The sequence below is a fragment of the Macrosteles quadrilineatus genome, unplaced genomic scaffold (assembly GCF_028750875.1).
Source record: "Macrosteles quadrilineatus isolate MER2022 unplaced genomic scaffold, UCM_ALF_1.0 Scaffold_2__2_contigs__length_208266976, whole genome shotgun sequence".
Taxonomy (NCBI): Eukaryota; Metazoa; Arthropoda; class Insecta; order Hemiptera; family Cicadellidae; genus Macrosteles; species Macrosteles quadrilineatus.
In genome coordinates this window covers 115,633,308-115,653,417 of record NW_026542595.1, presented here as the reverse complement: position 1 = coordinate 115,653,417, position 20,110 = coordinate 115,633,308, and the positions used below count along the sequence as shown (strand labels likewise).

Below are 20,110 nucleotides of genomic sequence, written 5' to 3'. Positions count from 1 at the left end.
TATGAAACACCCATAAAAACTTCAAATGTTGGAATTAGATAGTCCACTATCCAAAGTCAATAATAACGGATCACTAACACTACTCGTGTATTTTCTCATCATTTAAAAACTCTTACAAACACAGACCTTTTTTCTAATCAGAAAAAGTTAACTCTTCAAAATAATTGTTACCATTCACTTGTACGTTCCCGCGACATCAAAATCTTCCCCCAAATCATTTACGAGTTTTGCAGCCCGTATTTGTTCAAGTCGAGGGCGCCGTATTGTTTTTAATCAGGTGGCTGTGTGTTTGGTAAAATGGCGCCCGCACACGCCCTCTGTGTAAGGCTCCGTGAATTGCTATGGCCCCGTAATTCGCGGATATACACACACACCAACACACACACGACGCAAGGGTAGTAATTGAACAAAGTAATTGTCTCACACTGCCCTTTGTCATATGAAAAATTGCAGAACCCGGCAATTTCAAGAGTTTATCAAATATTCCATATGGCTGTCGCTGCGGCCGCCCAATTGATGACGTTTTTTACGCTCCGCTCCCAAATTGAGCGCGTTCCAGCTTTTTTATTAGCCCCGATAGAAATGTGTTGCGAGTTGGAAATTTCAATCATCCGTTTTTTAATTGATGGCGATGAATTTTTTACGTTCATTGCAGCTACGCGTTTGGAGGAATCGATTCTATCGTGGTGGAGTTTTAACATTATCTTTACAGAAAAGGTTTCGTTAGGAATATGAATTGTAATGTTAAATTACTGTACTTAATTTACTATTGTATTCAATCACTAATATTGACCCTAAAGTATCTCTTTTACTTAGCTAGACAGCAAGTCCCTCATTGATAAAACGAGCTTTAACCAGGTTCTTATTTTAAAATGCTTTAGTTGTAACATATCATAATTTGAAATACATTTCTCTCTTTGAGCTAATCATACTTTGATAGATAATAAGTATGTAAAATTGATGATTGAGTTCTACACACGATGTTACATTATTTAACCCAATATACAATGCAATTTGTATGTTTCATTCATGATCATGGGAAGAATCTGTCTTTAAAAAGAAGTAAAAGAATTGTTCATGGTACCCAAGACGTTTTCAGCACAATAATGTGTACTTCCAAAATGATAATAAGGTTCTTGTGATGTTTTAATAACTTCTATAAAATAGTACGGCTGGACTAAAAAAGCTTCAATAAAAAATTAGTTTGACTTTCTTACAAATATAGATTTTAAATTCAACCGTTCAAGAAAGTCACAAGCATGGCTTACGTTACATTTCACAGCTTTTAATAAAGTCCAAAATCTATAAAAATTTCGAATAATTAAACTAAAATTCGTTAACAAAAACATGCATTTTACATCCTAAACCCATACAAATCCCCTTCAATGAATTAAGTAGACTTTAAAGTGCACTAACATTTTATATACAGCTCTAGTAAAATAACACGGCAAATCGACGCAACACCTGAAGCAGCACAAGATGTTTTCCCACCAAAAGTGACCGGGAGCGCGGTCGCCATTTTGTCGTTTTGGAGGGAGTCGCGCACCCCCTCGCCACCCCCGGGGGAGTTGCTGATTTAAGACTCTGCTAGCAGACGAAGTGTCACCACATCGTACACGCTTGCTACGTTCGATTGTTGGTTTTATTACGCGCCATAAAACAGAAAACATAACCTATAAAACCGATATAAACCTATGGAAATTGTCTTCAAATTGAAAACTTGCTCGTAAATCTAGCATGGGTAATAAATTGTAACAGGTTGTTGTTTTTATTATTAATGTGCATATTTTACACGTGGTAATTTATATATGAGTATATTCTGCATCGAGCGATCGACTGTCCTTTTATTACCTGTCATAAAATAGTAAAACTTAATCTACCAAATCCGTATAAATCTATCAATATTTTGTTCAACTTTAAAATATAGTCTTAAATCTACCGAAAACCTCGAGTATTCAATTAATGCTTTGATTTACAAGCAATAAATTTCAAGTTAAATAAATACTTCATAAATCGGTTTGTGAATTAACAGCCTTGATTAATTAGGCTATGTTATAGTTTTTGCTATGTGCTTTTTAATGTGGTGAACGTACATATAACTTTACCTTGAATAGGTTTTATTGTATGCCACAAAACTTCAAGTTTAAATTTAAATACATACCAACATTTTATTAAACTACGAAATACCATGCTTGCAAGTACATCTAGATATTTTGAGTTGCATTAATTGTGTTTATTTCTTATCAAATGTATCTATTCTGCATCAAGTTTTCTATTTCCCCCCTGCCTTAACAGTTAGACTTGACCTATGGTTCTATTATAAACATATCATGAATACATCTTTGAAGAAAATACAGTAAAGACTCCTCTTCTGACTTCTCACACAATTATTTCACGGTTAACAATGAGATTATCCCACAACAAGAACGACATCCGTTGAAAATCGTGACGCGTGTACACGAGAGGCGTTACATCCACGTGTGACATCATAATCTGCTAACTCTCCGTGAACTGTGGCAGCTGCAATGTCCAGTGGGGCGAAGTCCCCCGTCTCCCATGGCCGGGGTTCAAGTGGTAGAAAACCCATCGGTTCTGCCCTCGCGCCCGTACCAGTGCTAATGTCACAAGGGCTGTTTAGTGCTTTGAAGTAGTAGCGTAAATTATAAATTATAAATACGGGATGAATCAGACCACCCGTGCACCTAGTTGGGATATACAGCCGCTTGTTGTAACTCACTTACCATTTTTTGTGGAGGTCTTAAACCACCCAGAAAATCCAAATAAGTTATATTTTCTAATTGCAATTCCCTCTAGAAAAATTTCCTTGAATACCTTTTTTTCGAGAAAAAAAAACAGGCTTTTTGAACGGCTATAGCTCGAAAACTAGCAAAGATTTGAAAGAAGACACCCTTTTACGTTTTTCAAATGCACTTCTTCACCTTCAAAAAACGCTTTACTTCTAAAATTTGTAAAATGTCTTGGATTTTCAAAGGAGTTTTAATTTTTTTAATTACTTTTTGGACATATATTTGTACTTTAAACGATCCCAACATTGAAAGAGATTAACCTAAAGTAAAATTTTAAAATTATAACCCACTAGAAAATTTTAAATGGTGGATTTTCAATAAAAATTGTCCATTTAACGTTTGATGGACCAAACCGTTGTGCACGGGTGGTCTGATTCACCCTATTATTTTGTATCTCATTGTGCGCTTTTTAAGGTAGTTAAAAATTTCCAAACACACAAAATTCAAACGAGAATCAACAATATAAAGTTCTCACAAAGTTCTCACAATATTAAGTTACTATGTGAACCGATTTTCACCGGTTGTTTACACAAACTTCAAAGGCCCCTTCAATGCACTTTCTCACATTATCGCATATCGAGTTACTTTGTGAACCGATTTGTTCGCTTGTTTACAACTTTATTGATAACAATCGACGCGTGCACGCGTGTTGTAAGACTACAGAGTCAACAACTTGTTATGAACGATTAGTGTTGGGGGGGGAAGCGTGCGAGGCGTGTGAACCGACGGGACGAACTATCGAGTTACATATGTGCGACGAATATTTGGGGGGGAGGGTAGGTTTTTTGAAACTTGATATCTCAGTTTGGGTGATAAACATGATAGTGTTGTGTGTATGTAGTAGGTGTGGGAGATTAAAAATATTGTTTTCGATCCCGGGATTTGTGGGAATTTATATTCTATGCAAACTTTTTAGTGGGAAATAATTTACGTAATATGTTGATATAAAATTGAAATTTTGGGAGTATGATTTTCTTGTTGAAATACTTCAAAAGATTATCTCATACGTGGTGCAAAATTAAAAACAACAGATGTGCCCAATAAAACACATCTTATTGGTAACGTACTGCAAAATAAGTAATTTTTTTAATTTTACATGACAAAACAGATGATCGTTTCATAGATAAACTGAAACAACAATTAAACAGACGTAAATAAGTAATTGATTTTCTTCTTCTTATCACAATCTGCTTCTTATTTGCTAAGTTTTAATATGTAAATATATTTAGCATGTTAAAGATAAAATGTAATTATGTTCAATTTATTGAAATCTTTAGTCGCAATCGTATTTTTGTAATTCCTAACAAAGTTTTAGGACGAATACTGTTACCAACCTTTACACTTTTAATATGTGAATAAAGTATGTAAAAATAATAGTTTTAGGACAAATTTGATTCATTAGTAAAATAATTACTTTTGTAGTAATTTTAGGCCCTTCCATGTGTGGAAAACGACGTTAAAAAAGTATTTATAATAATATAAGTTTAAAAGAAAAATGTTATTACAGTCTAAACAGATCTAGTAAGGCGCAGATATGCAATAAGGCTACTGCAATATTTTTGCCTATCGAGATAGCACGGCACCTCGTTTGTTATTGGAAGACTGTTTTTATCTTATACAATTATTATTACTCTTAACTATTTATTATTTTCTAAACGTTATCTTTGGATGTAAATGCTGTATTAGTAAGTAGACTAAAGTTAAAGCTGTTGGTTAGAATTAAAAATTACCTCATTCAAGGCACTGACAAATAACATGCTGTCAATTCCAGATTTATATAACATACATAGACTTTAAAAACGTATCTAAAAGTGTAACTTTTTCGAAACTACGTATTCATTCCAGCATATTACGATAATATGAGAAGTCCACAAAAAAATATAACTTCCTCACATTTACGGCACTGCATTAGCACACTCCACGGATATTTGAACAGAAACTGCATGGATCGTAAACGTAAACAAATTACGTCACTGGCCCGAATCTTATACTAATAACCGTAACAGCTGGTTTTGACGTTTATCGATATTTCCATTTGAAAAATATTACAAACTTGTTTACTTTTTGGCCAGTTACGTAATTTGTTTGTGTGAATTCATACCGTGTCTGTTCTAATATCCGTGGCACACACTATGCAATTTATTCAAGTTACAAATCGTACTTGTAACTTTCTTATAATTGATAGGAGTTTAAAATATACTATAGCTCACAATCTCCTCTTTGAGTTTGACCTACAAGTTGGTTAAAAATTTGTGTATAAAAAATATGGATATTTTACAAAGCACATAAAGCATATGGGTATTAGCGGGGAAATTTAACAAAGTTCTATTATATATTAATGTCTAAAACATAAAATAAAAAAATACAACTATAATAGCATGAGATTAAAATCGATACTTCTATTCAGTATACGTATATTACAAGCAAAATCTTTACGTCGATTATTAATGTAATAAAGTCAGCAAGTGTAATGAAAAGTCAGTGGATAGTTGTGAGTTGTATTGGTTTGCTTGACTTATTTTGAGTTGTAAGCTAATAAGTTCAACGAAATAAGTTTTATTTTTGTATAATCTTTATTTATTCCAAGTTTTAAAAATTTTCAATTTTAATCAGTAACAAAAATAAACAAAAGAAAAGTACAAAACACAAATGTCGCTAAAGACATTGCAGTAGTAACAGCAAGTACATATTATTACTGGATATTGTCATTGATTAAACATATTCCCTTATAGATTTATTGTATATGGGAAAGCTGAAGCCAATTTTAGGATATATTCTTTCCATTTGGCGAGGGAAAGCTATTCTAATTTGTGTCTCAGGATTTAATCTTTTTAAAGTGTTCCCCAAATAAAAATAACCAATTATAGACAACAGTTAAGGCACCATACGCAACACCAATCCTAAAAACAATAAAAGACAAAAGTGACATTGGCAGTCTAAACATTACCGTATTTTTGGGGACTTTTGGAGAAATTAATATCTAGTTAATTACTACCGATTAGTATAAAATATAGTCTTAATTGTCTCTAATTTGCTCCAACGTAAACCATTATCGACTGAGCTAACACTATTCAAGGTAAATTATATCATTTTCAACTATAAATATCCCTTCCACCTAAAACCCCCTGAGTACAACGATTCACAAAAATAACCTAAAAGAGTGGAAAAGTCAATGATATAATTTCCAACCCTAAACACCCTTACCTAAAACCCTAAGTACAAAAATAACCTAAAAAAGTGGGAAAGTCTATGATATAACTTTAACCCCAAACACCCTTACCTAAAACCCAAAGTACAGCGTTTTACAAAAACAACCCAATAAGGAAAAAAGACAAATTTAGAGGACATAAAAGTTTCATGTGCTCCAGGTGGGTGGTTTTTCTTCTCGGACAAATGTCTGCTCTGTCCCCCCTTCCCCCCCCTCGCCACCCCCCCCCCGGACCCCCGGGTAATGAGGCAGACCGGCTCTGATTCCCCCCGGGACTCCCCTGTCCCACAACATAACTCCCCCCCCCCCCCCGCCGCGGGGATGCTGTGCTCTTTTATTGGATAATCATTAGTGATATTGGGTTTGAACCGATCTGATTGGATGTCCTGCTAGGATTGTTATAAATACATTTTTGTATTAGAAATTTATGGTTTAAAACGTCTCTTGTCTGTTGGGGAGTTAGAGTCTATGGTAGTAGAATTTTATTAAGGAATTACAAACGCTTGGGGAAGTGGTTCAAACATATATTTTTGGGTCCTTCTCGTACCGAAACACGAGACGCTAACTCCCACGCATATTTGAATGTAAACGGTATGGATCATAAACGTAAACAAATTATGTCACTGGCCAAAATCTAATGATAATAGTCGTAGCTAGTACTCTAATTTTAGTTTTTAAATCACTCATAAATAAGCTACCATTCTATTTAGTAAAAAAAATAATTTACCTCTTTTCGACTCGTATCACTAAAAATCATAAACGATTAATTACCTATATTTCTTACAAAGCTACCCTAACCTAACCTAGATTAACCGTTTGTTTTTAGTGACACAAATTAATCATTTTTATAAACCGCAGTTAAATTTCAACGTTACCGTACTTTTCTTCCAGAAACATTATTTACTAACCAATTGATGTTTCAAAACAAAATTAAAAGTTACAATTCATTCTCCTAGGCAAACAAAAGACAAATTCAATTCTCTTTTTACACTCCTTAAGACAAATTTTAATTCACAATATCGATAAGACAGAATCGATTATCGAGCGCCTGTTTTGCCGACGACGCAAGTGTTTTAATCCGCCAAAGACAACAAGCTCCCCTGCAGTAAACAAAGTGTAAAGATAACATTTGGGATTAACACTCCCCGTTTGGTAAATACGTCACGTCAGGCCATCTGTCAGGAATTGCATCATTCCAGCGAGTAACAACTTCGTCCTTTTATTTTTCAATGCGAGAATGCATTAATTTGAGGCCTTTGCAAGAGATTTTTCGATAGTGAACTGAAATTATGTGTACATTACTTGTTTTAGTCAGTGGTGTACGTCATAAATAGAATGATCCTAATCTCAACAATTGTAATGTTGTATCAAGCTTACTTCAAGTTCTATGCCATTCGCATTTCATTTTAAAATATTCAAATATACTGGAAAGGAAGATATTTTTCGTCAAAAATATATTTTTAATGTCAACAAACGATTCAAAAATATCTTTTACAATAATGACATAATCCTTAACAGGTTTATAATTTTTTCTGAGCTAAAGACTGTTCCAAGGTTTTTGAATGGTACATGGTGTTTTTTCTAAACGCAACCAAAATTACAAATGCCGAGATTTGGTAACCCTGTTTTTCTTACTTCACTGTCGATCAGCTGATATGCATTGTTGCATTGATGTCTACCCAGTTAAGTGTACTTGGGAATTTGTTGCGAATAAAACATGGTTATGGTGTTTTCATAAGGTCAAAGAGAATCTATTGTGGATCAATAAATTAAAAGTAAAATCATGAGTTTTATGCTAAGAAAGGTTTCAAATTAATGATGAAATGTGATTCGGGTATCTAACAAATAAATTACATTATTTATAGACCTGTTAAAATTTTAGGAAACCGTATCTGTAGAAAACAATATAAGTTGACCTGCGATACAAGTTTAGTTTGTAAAAACACAATGTAGGGTCTTATTCACAACGAAGTTCCTAATAACACTAAACCGTGCTGGCAACAATGCAAATCAGCTGATTGACAATAAAGTAAAAGAAACATAGTTTGCTACAATAACCTAATTTGTCCTTCAGGTCTTTCGGTACTTGAAATTTGGGCTGCGTTTAAAAAACATCCTGTATCTGAAAAATTTTAACGTTTACTGTAAAAGCTACTAAATTTAAAACTATTGCAACCAATTAAAGCTACTTCTTAAACCCCTCTATTTATATAACCCAAAATAAACTAAATGGACTGCATATATTAACTCTAGAGTAACCAAGGACACACATATCAAAGGACGCTTTAGACCTTCTTAAGAATGAGACAAGACAAATCAAAAGCACACGACTCGATTGGTAAAGTTTGAACGACGTATCCTTGAACAAAATTTAAATGATAAATCTGTAAAAAATGATTTAAAATAAAAATTATCATGTTTCCTTTGCCTTTACATATTACATTGCAGACTTCAATGCAATAAAGACCTAAATGACAACAATGCAACAAACAGCTGATAATATCAGTCAATGTTTTGAGAACTGTTCACACAGCTACTCTCATTTGGAATGCATAGCTTACAGAGAAATTATAGATTCATACGATCATTGACTTTGGACACTGCAAGTAGACTTGACATAATTTAAAATATAAGTTTTAATGTGTATCTACTCGTAATTTTAGGTTACGCTTGGGTACCGATGTATCTTTTATTGGAGTATATAAATTTAAAGTGTGTATTTCACTTTCGGATTAAAATCTATATATTTATTATGTTGTAGAAATAGTTTAAAAGCTTTAAAATTAAGAGTAAACATATAAATGCTTATAAATACCAATTTGAATATACCATAAGTTGAATTTAGTTTATATGTAAGGATGATAAAATTCAAAATAGCATATTTGATATTTTCTATTCGGTTGGTGTGTCTTAAAAAAATAAATGCTTTAAATATTGTTATGTCATGTCTGCTAATATTTTTATTTGAAATATAATATTCTAATGATACGTATGTCAACTAAATAATTATGGAAAATTACATTAGCTTTTACTTTTAATTTACTTAATTATTATTATGTTTGACACAATTTAATTCTACCTGATTTGTAATTAATATTATGGTCAGGTTATAATAGTTCACCCAAATAATTTTCTCATTACCTCGCTCAATTTAATAAAGTGATCCCTACTGTTACCAACCTTTTAAAACAAAATTCAAAACGGCGATGTTTTTCAAAAACGTTTTCTTACGTAGTATTCTGTTGAATAATTACCAAAGGATAAACAAAGCCTACTTTCTCAGTCCACCTGCTCGCTCTAATCTGATTTGGGTCTGTCTAGCTAAATATTTAACTCCGCTCCCTTAAAGCGTTTACATTCTGATTCCCTAAGGTAGGGTTTTCAGTCCATTCTTACGTGAAATAAAATGTTTGTGTCTCGTTCGGTTGAATGTAAATGCTATAGTATATATCGTTATAAACTGTATACTGAAGATTGATATAACTGAGTGAACATATTGTGATGTTCTATGATTTAACGTTTCCATTCTAAATTCATTCGGATTACTGAGACCATTTTGGATTAGTTTCTTTTAGATAAAAATCACTATTGTGTTTTAATGATCTCCATTATTATTATTAAAATAATTTCAAAATTATCTATCAAAATAGACTGATCAGTTAAGCACTTTACTTGTTTTCCAAATGATTTGTATTGGTGATTACTCTCTGTATTGTGTACTTTATCTGTATTGATGATTTTATTGATAAGATACAATAATTATACAAAGGGTTTGAAAAAATTATAATCTAAATCCATACGTAGTTGGGCATACAATAAATTATTCAAAGCCACATAAGCGTGTAAAACATAAAACGTATAGTTAGAGCCAACATAATAAATTTGTGTATAGTAATATGTATCGGCCATTCCGTTGTTAAAACAAAAAATATAACACATTTTGTAATGTCTTTCAAATAATATTAAGTATCTAATCTTCCTATACATTTACTGGCATAGATAACTCATAAACCATGCTTAATTTACTATGGGATTAAGAATCCCTTGGCTCTAGCACTATTTTTGATCTCAACAACTGTATTCAGGCGCAGGTATGCAATTTAGTTACAGCAATCGTTTTGCCTATCAAAATAGAACGGCGTTGCGAGTACATTAACTATTTTTATATTTATCTTTTTATTTTTTTGTTTCTACGCCTGTGGAGTTTTTTACGTTTTGAAAGGGAACGGTCCAAACCCTGGTTTGAATACAAACATATTGTATACAAACACACTATCATAAAACAAATCTTTAATTCGCATGTTAAAGTTGTATTCAGTTTAAGTTTTATAATAGAATAAACCTAATTTATTAACTGACTGAATAGGTAACTGTTTGTAAACTATAACAATCTTTAAAATACAAAGATAATGGGCACATTTGTTTACAATAGTTTGAAAATCAAATTATATAACAGTGAATTATGGCATCGAATTCACATTTTTTATATAATTTCCTTTAAGTAAAGATTATGATATACTCATTTAAGATTTGTCATCCATATTAACTCAAGACGATTTCCAGGTTAGTTTCTTAAACTTTAAACTGAATTAAGGCGGTATGGTTCTTCTTCGATCTTAAATTCCTATTATTATACAAATGCTTAAAAGTTTTTGTGTCCAACCTATATAGATTCAAAACATTCAATTAAATGCATTCCATCAGATCCTTTTTCTATATTTATTATCACCCGATATTCAAAATTTGTAAAAGCTTAAAAACTTAACAAAATTCAATATATCAGGTTATTTTTCGATCTTAAAACCTAATAAATAATTCCAATAAAACAAAACACATTTAAAATAGTTGAGAAAACGTTTATAAAATTTGGAGGTGCAACAGTGGGTCTTTGAGCAAAAGTGTTGTGGTATAGCTTCTTTTACAGTATATGTTCACAGCATCTTTATTAATCTAATATTCAAAATTTAATGTTCAACAATTTAAAAACTTACACTAAATAATTCACATTAAATTCCTTTTTGAGTTTACAACCTTAATATTACTGCAATATACAAAAAATAATGTTTCCCTCTTCTTGGAAAATTCCCCCAAAAATTGGCGAATTTCAAAAATTGAGAGGTGCAAGAGTGGAGTTTATGGGGAGGGTAATTCAACGAAAGTGTTGTGGCATCACTGTCAGAAGCAACATTGATGACTCCAATCAGCTGATGAGTGTGGCCAGAGACTTCCCCCCTCCACCCCCACTCAGAGTCATCTAGCAGCTACAACTCTGTCGATCGCTGATGGTGATGAGATAGTAGTCCACTTGCGATAATTGGAGATGGCATCTGGATTGGTTGCCGAGCTTTAAATTGTTGGTGTGTTTGATAAACTGTTAGGTTGTAGATAGTAAGAAGATGGGATAGCCATGTTGACTACAAAAAACTAACTCTTGTTAAAGAGGAATACCTTTGGTGACTGTCGGGATTCGAACCCAGGAACTCGGTGACAGAAGTCCCGTGTTCTATCACTAGGCCAGCTCCCCTGTAGACAGTATATTAGAGAGTAAGCTATGTTGGGATAGCCATATTGACTACAAAAAACTAACTCTTGTTAAAGAGGAATACCTTTGGTGACTGTCGGGATTCGAACCCAGGAACTTGGTGACAGAAGTCCCGCGTTCCATCACTAGGCTAGCTCCCCTATAGACAGTATATTAGATAATAAGTATTGTTTTGGTAGCCATATTGACGTCCAAAAAAACGTGACACTATTTCTTGTTTGAGAAACTCAAAAATCTTGTCTGTACTGACTAATCTATTGGTTTAGTACCTCCTTTTCAATTCTCATTAAAACTATGACATTCGCTAAAGGGGTGAAGTGAAAGGAAAAGAGTTTTCTTTTGGTTAAAAGTCATAAGTAGTTGGCTTAAAAACAAGTCTCATGGGAAAAAATACAGAATTATTGATCTCATTATATAAACGAACCATGCATATATTTTAATTAGTTCATGTTAAAATAAATCTTTTGCCGCCGTAAACACAGTACTACAGCCATGCAAAATCTTGCCACACTCTACATTATGTTTGAATTTTTCTCATAGAAGTGGCCATTTGTTGTCGTAATATTAGCAATACGGGATATTTGTTTACATCGCTTATTAATTAATTCATTTATTCATTCTATGGGTTAAAACGAAATCACATTGTTTTTCCTGCGTCCTCATCCATAGCCTTCTCTAATACAAGGCCTTGGCGAGACAAAAGTGGCAACGCCGCAGACCAGGCCTACCGAAACAGCTGATTCTTCATGGAGCGTCTGCGCAATGTTTATGTTTAAACGTTTGTTATTACTGCTATTACCGTGATATTAGGCCGGTGCGACGTTGCCAAACCAACCTTTTATCAAAGGACGCTATGCCTCATCCCGTTAAAAACACTGGTGAAGATAGTTATAAAATTGTAAACAAATATGAACAACAGCAGATCATTTACAAACACTCTACCATCCCTTAAACGATCGACTTGACACTTACGCACATTCTTTTCACTTTTCGCCCCGTGAAACATCACCCTCGACCGCCACGCGGGGGACGAACCCCAAGAACATTTGGGCATCCCCCCTCAATCGCCTAAGTACAAAAACACACAGTGACGAACTACCAGTTCGGATATAATTTAATATTCATTACAAACAAGTGCAGTGGGGCCATCCCCTGCCCCCCGGTTACACACTGTTTATCATCTATTTACCCCTCTATTTAGCGAACAATACGACTTAGATTCAGCTGTCTTTGGTGTGGACGCGTTTGGCTTTGTTAGGGTGTTTAAACATTAAACACCTTGCAGGATTTTTTTAGGTTTAGTTTTGATCTAGAGTTAAAGAGGTGCGTGGTAGAAATGGCTTAAATGTTTTTATATGATTACAACCTATGTTCAGAGCCTCAGCTGTAGATTCTCCCGTTCTAACATGAACCAAACTATATCCGTATTCTGACAACCATTTCCCATTCGCTTGTCAAAAACCCTTATCTTGGGTAAGCGGTTGGAGTAACTACAGTATGATATTTTATGGGGGAAAGCACAAAAGATTTAATTACTTTTGAGCCGTATTGTTTACAGAGTTGGAGGTTGTACCATCTGGTTTAGAATTAAAAGGACTGTAACCATTGACTGTAGTCAACGCTATAACGTACTACATTTTATTCAAAGTAGTTAAAGCAGTTTTTGTGAAATTTCGATTTTTTGTCATTTTATGGACGTTTATAGGCAAATCACAGTTATAAATCTAGATTTACAAAAAAATAAAAAGCCTGAAGATACCATGATAAGTAACTACATACCAAATTTCACCAAAAAGAGATACAGGTGTGGTCTGTAGCTTGAAAATAAACTCGAATTTTTCACAAAACCATACACTATGTACAGGTAGTACAGGTAGAAAGTAAAAATTATTAGGTTTTTGAAAAAGAACGTTTTGTGTACAGAAAATTAATAATTAAATTGTGGCTTTAATTAGAGGAAACTCTAAAATATAGTGAAAGTTCTCTGTAAGTGATGGCAGCATATTTTGACGATGTCGTAGGAATGTAAATATACAAATATTACCATTTTAGAAATACAGTATGACAAAAGTTAATTAGGTTTATTGAGTTTTCGATTAAATTACCAGAAAATAAAATAATTTATGCTCTCTGGGCAAATTTATTCTTGTCGCGAATTAAATCCATGGCTTATTATATAACTGTTTTCAAAAGAATATAGCTCAGCTAACTTACCTGAAAAATGTGGTTACCTTTTTATATTTGTTACTGTAGGTATTGTGCCTTGGTGTTGTTGTTTGGTAGTCATTGATGCTCATTTTGTCTAATTGAGGCATCTTCCGAGTTAACACTTTAAAACTGTCAAAAATTACTTGATAAAAATTAAGAGTCAACGGGATAATAAATACACAGCAAAATAACACAAAATATAACTGCAACTTTAATTTATATATATAATGAATGGAAGTATTATTAACTATATAGTTTAGAATGGATTCCCACCCGCAAGGTTACGGAATTATCACAATACTCCAAATTATTATTGTCAAGATTTAACCCGAGTTTTGTCGAACCGAAGTTCTCCACATAACATATGTGTTTTTAATAATGTCCAAAACTTTAATAGTGTCTGCAATCAAAAACAAAACTACAATTGTCAAAGAACAATAATTATCTTAAAGAATCAATTTGTTCGGAATTCTCCACACTTAGAAACCTAACAAGCTTTGTCAGGTTGTCGATAATAACCAGTAACACTCTGGTTTATATTGTTTGAGATAATTAACTGGTAATAATTAGCGAATTACTAATTCAGCCGTTGCGGATCTCGGTAATAATTACGTACTAATTAGATCATTAGCCTAGGCTAATATATAGCTGCGTCACGTATGTAAGAAATAAATTAAATTTCCATGTTTCTATTTGGTTTGTGGAGACTAAAGATATCAAGTTTCCAAAAGTTGGAAAGAATACTCAACTTTTATCCATATTTTATTTATAAATACAGTTTTTTAATCGATCAGCTTTTAATTTTTAGAATATAGGGGTTATGTATGTTCGTGTTCTTGGTTTGGTATTTTTAGATAGAGGTATTTGTATTAACATATTTGTTCAATTTATTATTAAATCTAAATGTTCTGTAATATTTTGTTATATTGATTTAGGACCTTTTTAATTAGTCAAATACCACAGTAATGTATTTTATTGCAAAATACAGGTTTGACCACCTTCTTTTGTGTCATTTTGATTTACTTTTATATTATCTTGTATTTCCTGAGCATGAGCACTATACTATGTAAGCATGTTTAGAAATGCAATGGTTTTCAGTTAAAAAGAAACACCACCTTATTACCAGAAATAGAAAAAATTTAAGGCTATTTTGGTTTGATGGACTCAAATATTTATCATTATCTATTTAATTTATGAGTTAAAATATTTTTACTGGAGAACTGGAGTTTTAATGTCTATTATTTTTCTTTGTTGACAAGTTATAAGTGCGTAAAGGTGCCATTATTTTACTTTGTATACCGTTTTACATTTCAATTTGTGTCATTCGAAAAATCATACTTTGAAATATGGATGAAATATAATAAAATAAGAATCGTTTGAATTAGACGAATAAAAAGTTTTTTGTTCATTTTGATATTTTATTTGACTGAAAAAAGACAAATTTAAATGAAGAACCTTGCGATACCGATGTTTGTCTGTCTTACATTCACATTTTCGTTCAATTTAATTTCAAGGCTAAAATATTTACAGTATTTATATTTTTTGGATTTCATCCCCTACAATAAAGGCCAAAAAATAAAGATTAATTTCAAAAATATAAATTTGACGATTTTCCACTGGGTTGTTTACAAAAGAATTAATTCAGGTCAAACCACATAAACCGTAGTTTAATTTTTTGCAGTTTAATTGTACTTGGCAAACTGTAAACACATTGTTTTCTTTAGTGTATAAATTCAACGTAGGGCTAACTACTACCCTCAGACATTATGAAAATAAATAGTCCTGGTACATTTGTTGTAGATTAACACTATCTATTCTCGTCACCAAAAGAGGAAGAAGAACACGACCAGCCAGATGTGAGCGAAAAGGGCGCCGATTAATCGAGCGGAAATCAATGATTCACTTTGCACTTCCGGTTGAGTGAACGGAAGTCTAATCACGTCAGGATGGCCAACTGCACAGCGCTGAAACGCTCGCTACATGTTACATACTATATAAACAACAAGCGTTGCATTTTTAGCTAATACGATTACATCGACGCGTTTGACACTCAAAAACGAGCTTGTTTGTTGTAAGTTGTCAACAGTGATTTAGGGGATTAGTGAAAACAAAAGGATTCGTTTTCATATTTTTAATATCTCTTTCCCTGCCAGTTGTTTTTACAAAATTTGTGTGGGACTTTTTTACGATTTTAGCAAGTCTGACTAAAGTTAATACATTATTATACATTTTCTAAGATTTGCCATACATATTATTATGGGCACACATGTACTTAATTGCATTTAAATATATTATGGCAAGTGTACTGTACTTAATGAACATCTCAATATAGAATATTGTTAATTGTACACCGTGTATAGTTTATATATTTCCATAAATTAAGTATTCCATTTTAAGTTTAGGCAGTGATAATATCCATTTAAACGACGGAGTGTGCTGTAAAAAATACAATTTATCTGCATAAGTATAATCTTTTAGTCATGCCACAATTAAAGGTCATATTACAGTAAACTAGATTTATTTTTTTATCAAATAGGACTATAGTGTGAAAAACTAAAAGATCAAATGTAAATTTCATCGTATAACTCGATAAGCTCATGCAACAAGGTGTAGTTAACATAAACAATTAAAATTGTTCATTTCGTATCAATAATTTATATCCAAACCAATGACATTACATTTTTTAAATAAAAAATCTAAACAAACTCATCTCTAGTTCACCAATGTGCATTTTAAACAAACGAAATTGAAACTTTTCTATTCCTATCAGAAGTTAGCACAACAGTAATCATAGTTGTAATAACAACATCAACAACCTACTCTCCTTAAAACACAATCAAAACAAACAGATTTAGAACCCTTTCTATTAATTGGGAAATGAGAAAATAACATTTCTCAAACTCTGAAAGTCCGATAAATTTAATTAACACTCTAGTAAATTCGAAAGATTTCGGAAACGAGAAATCACCTCTTTGGCGATCTACCAGTTCTGAGACATATTTCCAGTCGATTCTTACTCTTTTCACCCTGACTCAGGACGAAAGTTAACTGGGGATGAAACGTGGGGGAGTTCAGAGGGTGAATATTGATTTAATATCTCGAGTGTCTCCCGGCAAAATATTATCGCATGATTAGCACAAGTTCCCGCCAACGACAACCGCCCCAACCGCCTGGGTAGTGTCGCAACTTGGTGACATACCAGTAATATTAAACAGGGAAATTTGGATGTTAGAGTGTAAATGTGAGTCTTTGATTCTTGGTAGAGGTAATGTTTTGAATAGGGTCGTGATATTGAGTAGGATTTGAATCAAAGTAGTTAAAGAAATAATTATACTGTATTTATAATCAGAGATGTATAGTTTAGCAGGAAATCACATTAGTTTTTCAGTAACTTCATGTGAGAAAATTATCCAATAAAATGTCTTCCATGGAAAAGATTTTAAAATGACAATGTTATCATTTTATTTTCTGAAACCAAAACACAGCTGGTTGAAACAAATCAAATAAAATATAGAACGAATCTATTTGATCAAATAGTGTACAAGTAAGTGGTACTTTATCTGTGGTTAACATTTTTCAAACAATGTTAAATACTAGATGCTTTCTACTGTATAGCTTGAAAAGACTTATTTTAAAAATATTACTTACATTTCCCGTTGAAAACATAAGTAAAGATACAATTTCCATAAAGTACTTTAAATATCAACGTACAAAATTATTAACTCATGAATACAAAGATAGCATAAAAATGTCAATGTCATTCCCCTCCAAAAAGGCACCCCACCATGTTAACACTTGTCACATGTTTTTTACGCGGGGAAAAAACGTTGTAATAATTACAAGAGTCATCTTACCATTAGCAGAGAGAGGAGCATCTGGTTTTGGCGGGAAGGGAGGGGGTAAATGGCGCGAAACGTGCCACCTGTGCCTCATACACACACTCGTGCATGTCCTTGCTGGCTATTGGACCCGACAAACACACACACACACACGCACACACACACACACACGGTATTGTGCAGTGGTTAAACGTCTCTATTATTGTGCCAGCCTCCCCTTTTATCCGGCTTTTATTAACTTGTAATTTATGTTTATCGACTCGCCCCTGTCAAAGCGGGTTTTAAATGTTTGTCAGGACATCTGCGATGGTGCCTTGGTGCGATTAACTTAGATGTTTCAATTCGTAGGTCATAGATTTATGATGAGCATTACGACATTTGAAAATATGAGAGTAGATAAAGTCTTCGCCCATCATCGTAGTTAGAACTTGAAAAAAGGTCAATAGCTTTTTGAAAGTTCGGAATCGGGCCCAGCTGTCCTTGATTAATTGATCTGGTTAAATAAACAGCTGTTATTAGTCGGTAACAAAGATTTCATCTTGTTACACCAATCCTTCCCTAATATTTTCTTTAAATGCACTCTCTTAAACTATCTTTGTCGTAATGTATTGAAGAGTTTGTGACAAAAATATTCGGCGAATTACAATTTTGTTGTGAATAATATTAGGTTTGGTTTATGATAAAAAAGAGATAATTTGTTCACTGTAATAAATAAAGGAACTATATTTAACCTGTATTTACCAACTCCTTATAGATTGATGAACAATTTGATTTATTTTAATTTTTTTTAAGGTAATACTTAATGAAAATTACACCACTCATTTGATTTTGACCGAAGAGAGTTTCTAATACAGATTTTTAGAGATGCATCTTTTACATTTCACAGATGGACACATGAAACATCATTGTGTTGTATCCCTACGATCAAGTTAAAAAAATAAATATGGCATATTTTGTATGACCAGAGATAACACTAAGGTGATCAACAATCTTTAAATTGAATATGAATTGCCCATGACTAAAAAAACAGCCTTGCATTAGTAATATAGAAATTTGTGTTACAAATTTAAAACAACGCACTATAAGAAAGTAAATTTCGGAAATGCTCATGGATTAAGTTTTGTTTAAACCCAGCTCGGACAAAGTTGCAATCGAATATACCCAATGTCACTCAAGCTATCCAGGGACAAGAAATAGCTAACGAAGCGAATGGCTTACTCACTTCCCTTCCCGACTACACGGTTTAACAGATATGTATATTTCTTTTTCTTATCCCAAAGAATGTCTTTAAAATAGTTACGTGGAAAGTGAAGCAAAACTCTCAATATTCCCTTCTCATTTAATATAGTCTGTATGATGGAACCTGTCTTATGACCCTCATTATACATGTGGTCAATGGTTTAAGTCCGAACGTGGCCCATCATACAAACTATATGACATAAGAGACAAAGAAAATTTAGTATATTTCATCACTATAAGTTTAATGAACTCTATTAGATGTGAGCTTTTAGTTAATCGACAGAAGAAGCTGAGGCCATTAAAATTAGTGTGGTTTGATAAGACCTCAGATTTAATAAGTGTGTCAGATTAGATTTTCCCTCATACTTAACAAGTTTTACCAATTCAAAAATGAAAATTGCATACATTGATTACCATTATAAAAGATTTTGTTCGTCAAGCTCTTCTGATTTCAAGATATGTTACTGTTTTGTTATGCAAATGCAAGATGTATTACTTGTTGTAGTTCTATGATTACTCCGCAGCACTATAAGGGAATACAATTAAAATTATTATTATTTTTTTTAATTTTATAAGTGCAATTACAATTAGTCGAGATTGCATGGATGAATATTTTATTTAAATAACACGTTTACTATAACGATATAATGTTTTTATTGATCGGGACTATTTTCGTCGGAAAAAAAACAGCTGACGAATTTTAAAGTGGAAAAATGTCCTATGTGCTTCACTCTTATTCTTTTTCCTCTAAAGATAAAAAAATAGTATTTCAGCGGTGCAAAGCTTTCAAAGAAAACAACCGTTTTGCTTCAGTAAAACAAAACAAATTATAATAGCACATAAACCATTCAATTGAAACTGTAGTATATAAAGCAGTAAATAATTAGTACTGTAGAATTAATTCATGATGCCAATAAAAACTCCTTTTTCCATATAATATGTGCTTATAGCACATATATTTTTTTAATACTTAAGTTCAAGTTTACTAAGATATCCGTGACATAGAATAATTGCTTATTATCTAATCAAATTTCAATATTTTGATGGTGTACTGTAATTTTTAATACTCACGAAATAATTTGAAACCATAAAGTAAACTACATTATTCTATTAAACAATACTCAATGGATGTTTGTAGTGTTTTAATTGCCGAATTCAAACAAAAACTGGATGAATAATGTAAATAAAATTCCATTTTAATTAGGAACTCGTCGTTTACATACAGAGATAGTGGGTGCTTTCCGATAGTAATTTTATTTTCCCACAT

At 32.6% G+C, this 20,110-nt stretch overlaps 1 protein-coding gene across 1 annotated transcript in view; it reads left to right on the top strand.

Annotated features, from left to right (window-relative positions):
• LOC128987830 (paired mesoderm homeobox protein 2B-like) overlaps positions 1–20,110 on the top strand; it is a 57,988-nt gene that overhangs the window by 15,523 nt on the left and 22,355 nt on the right. The window lies entirely within an intron of this gene.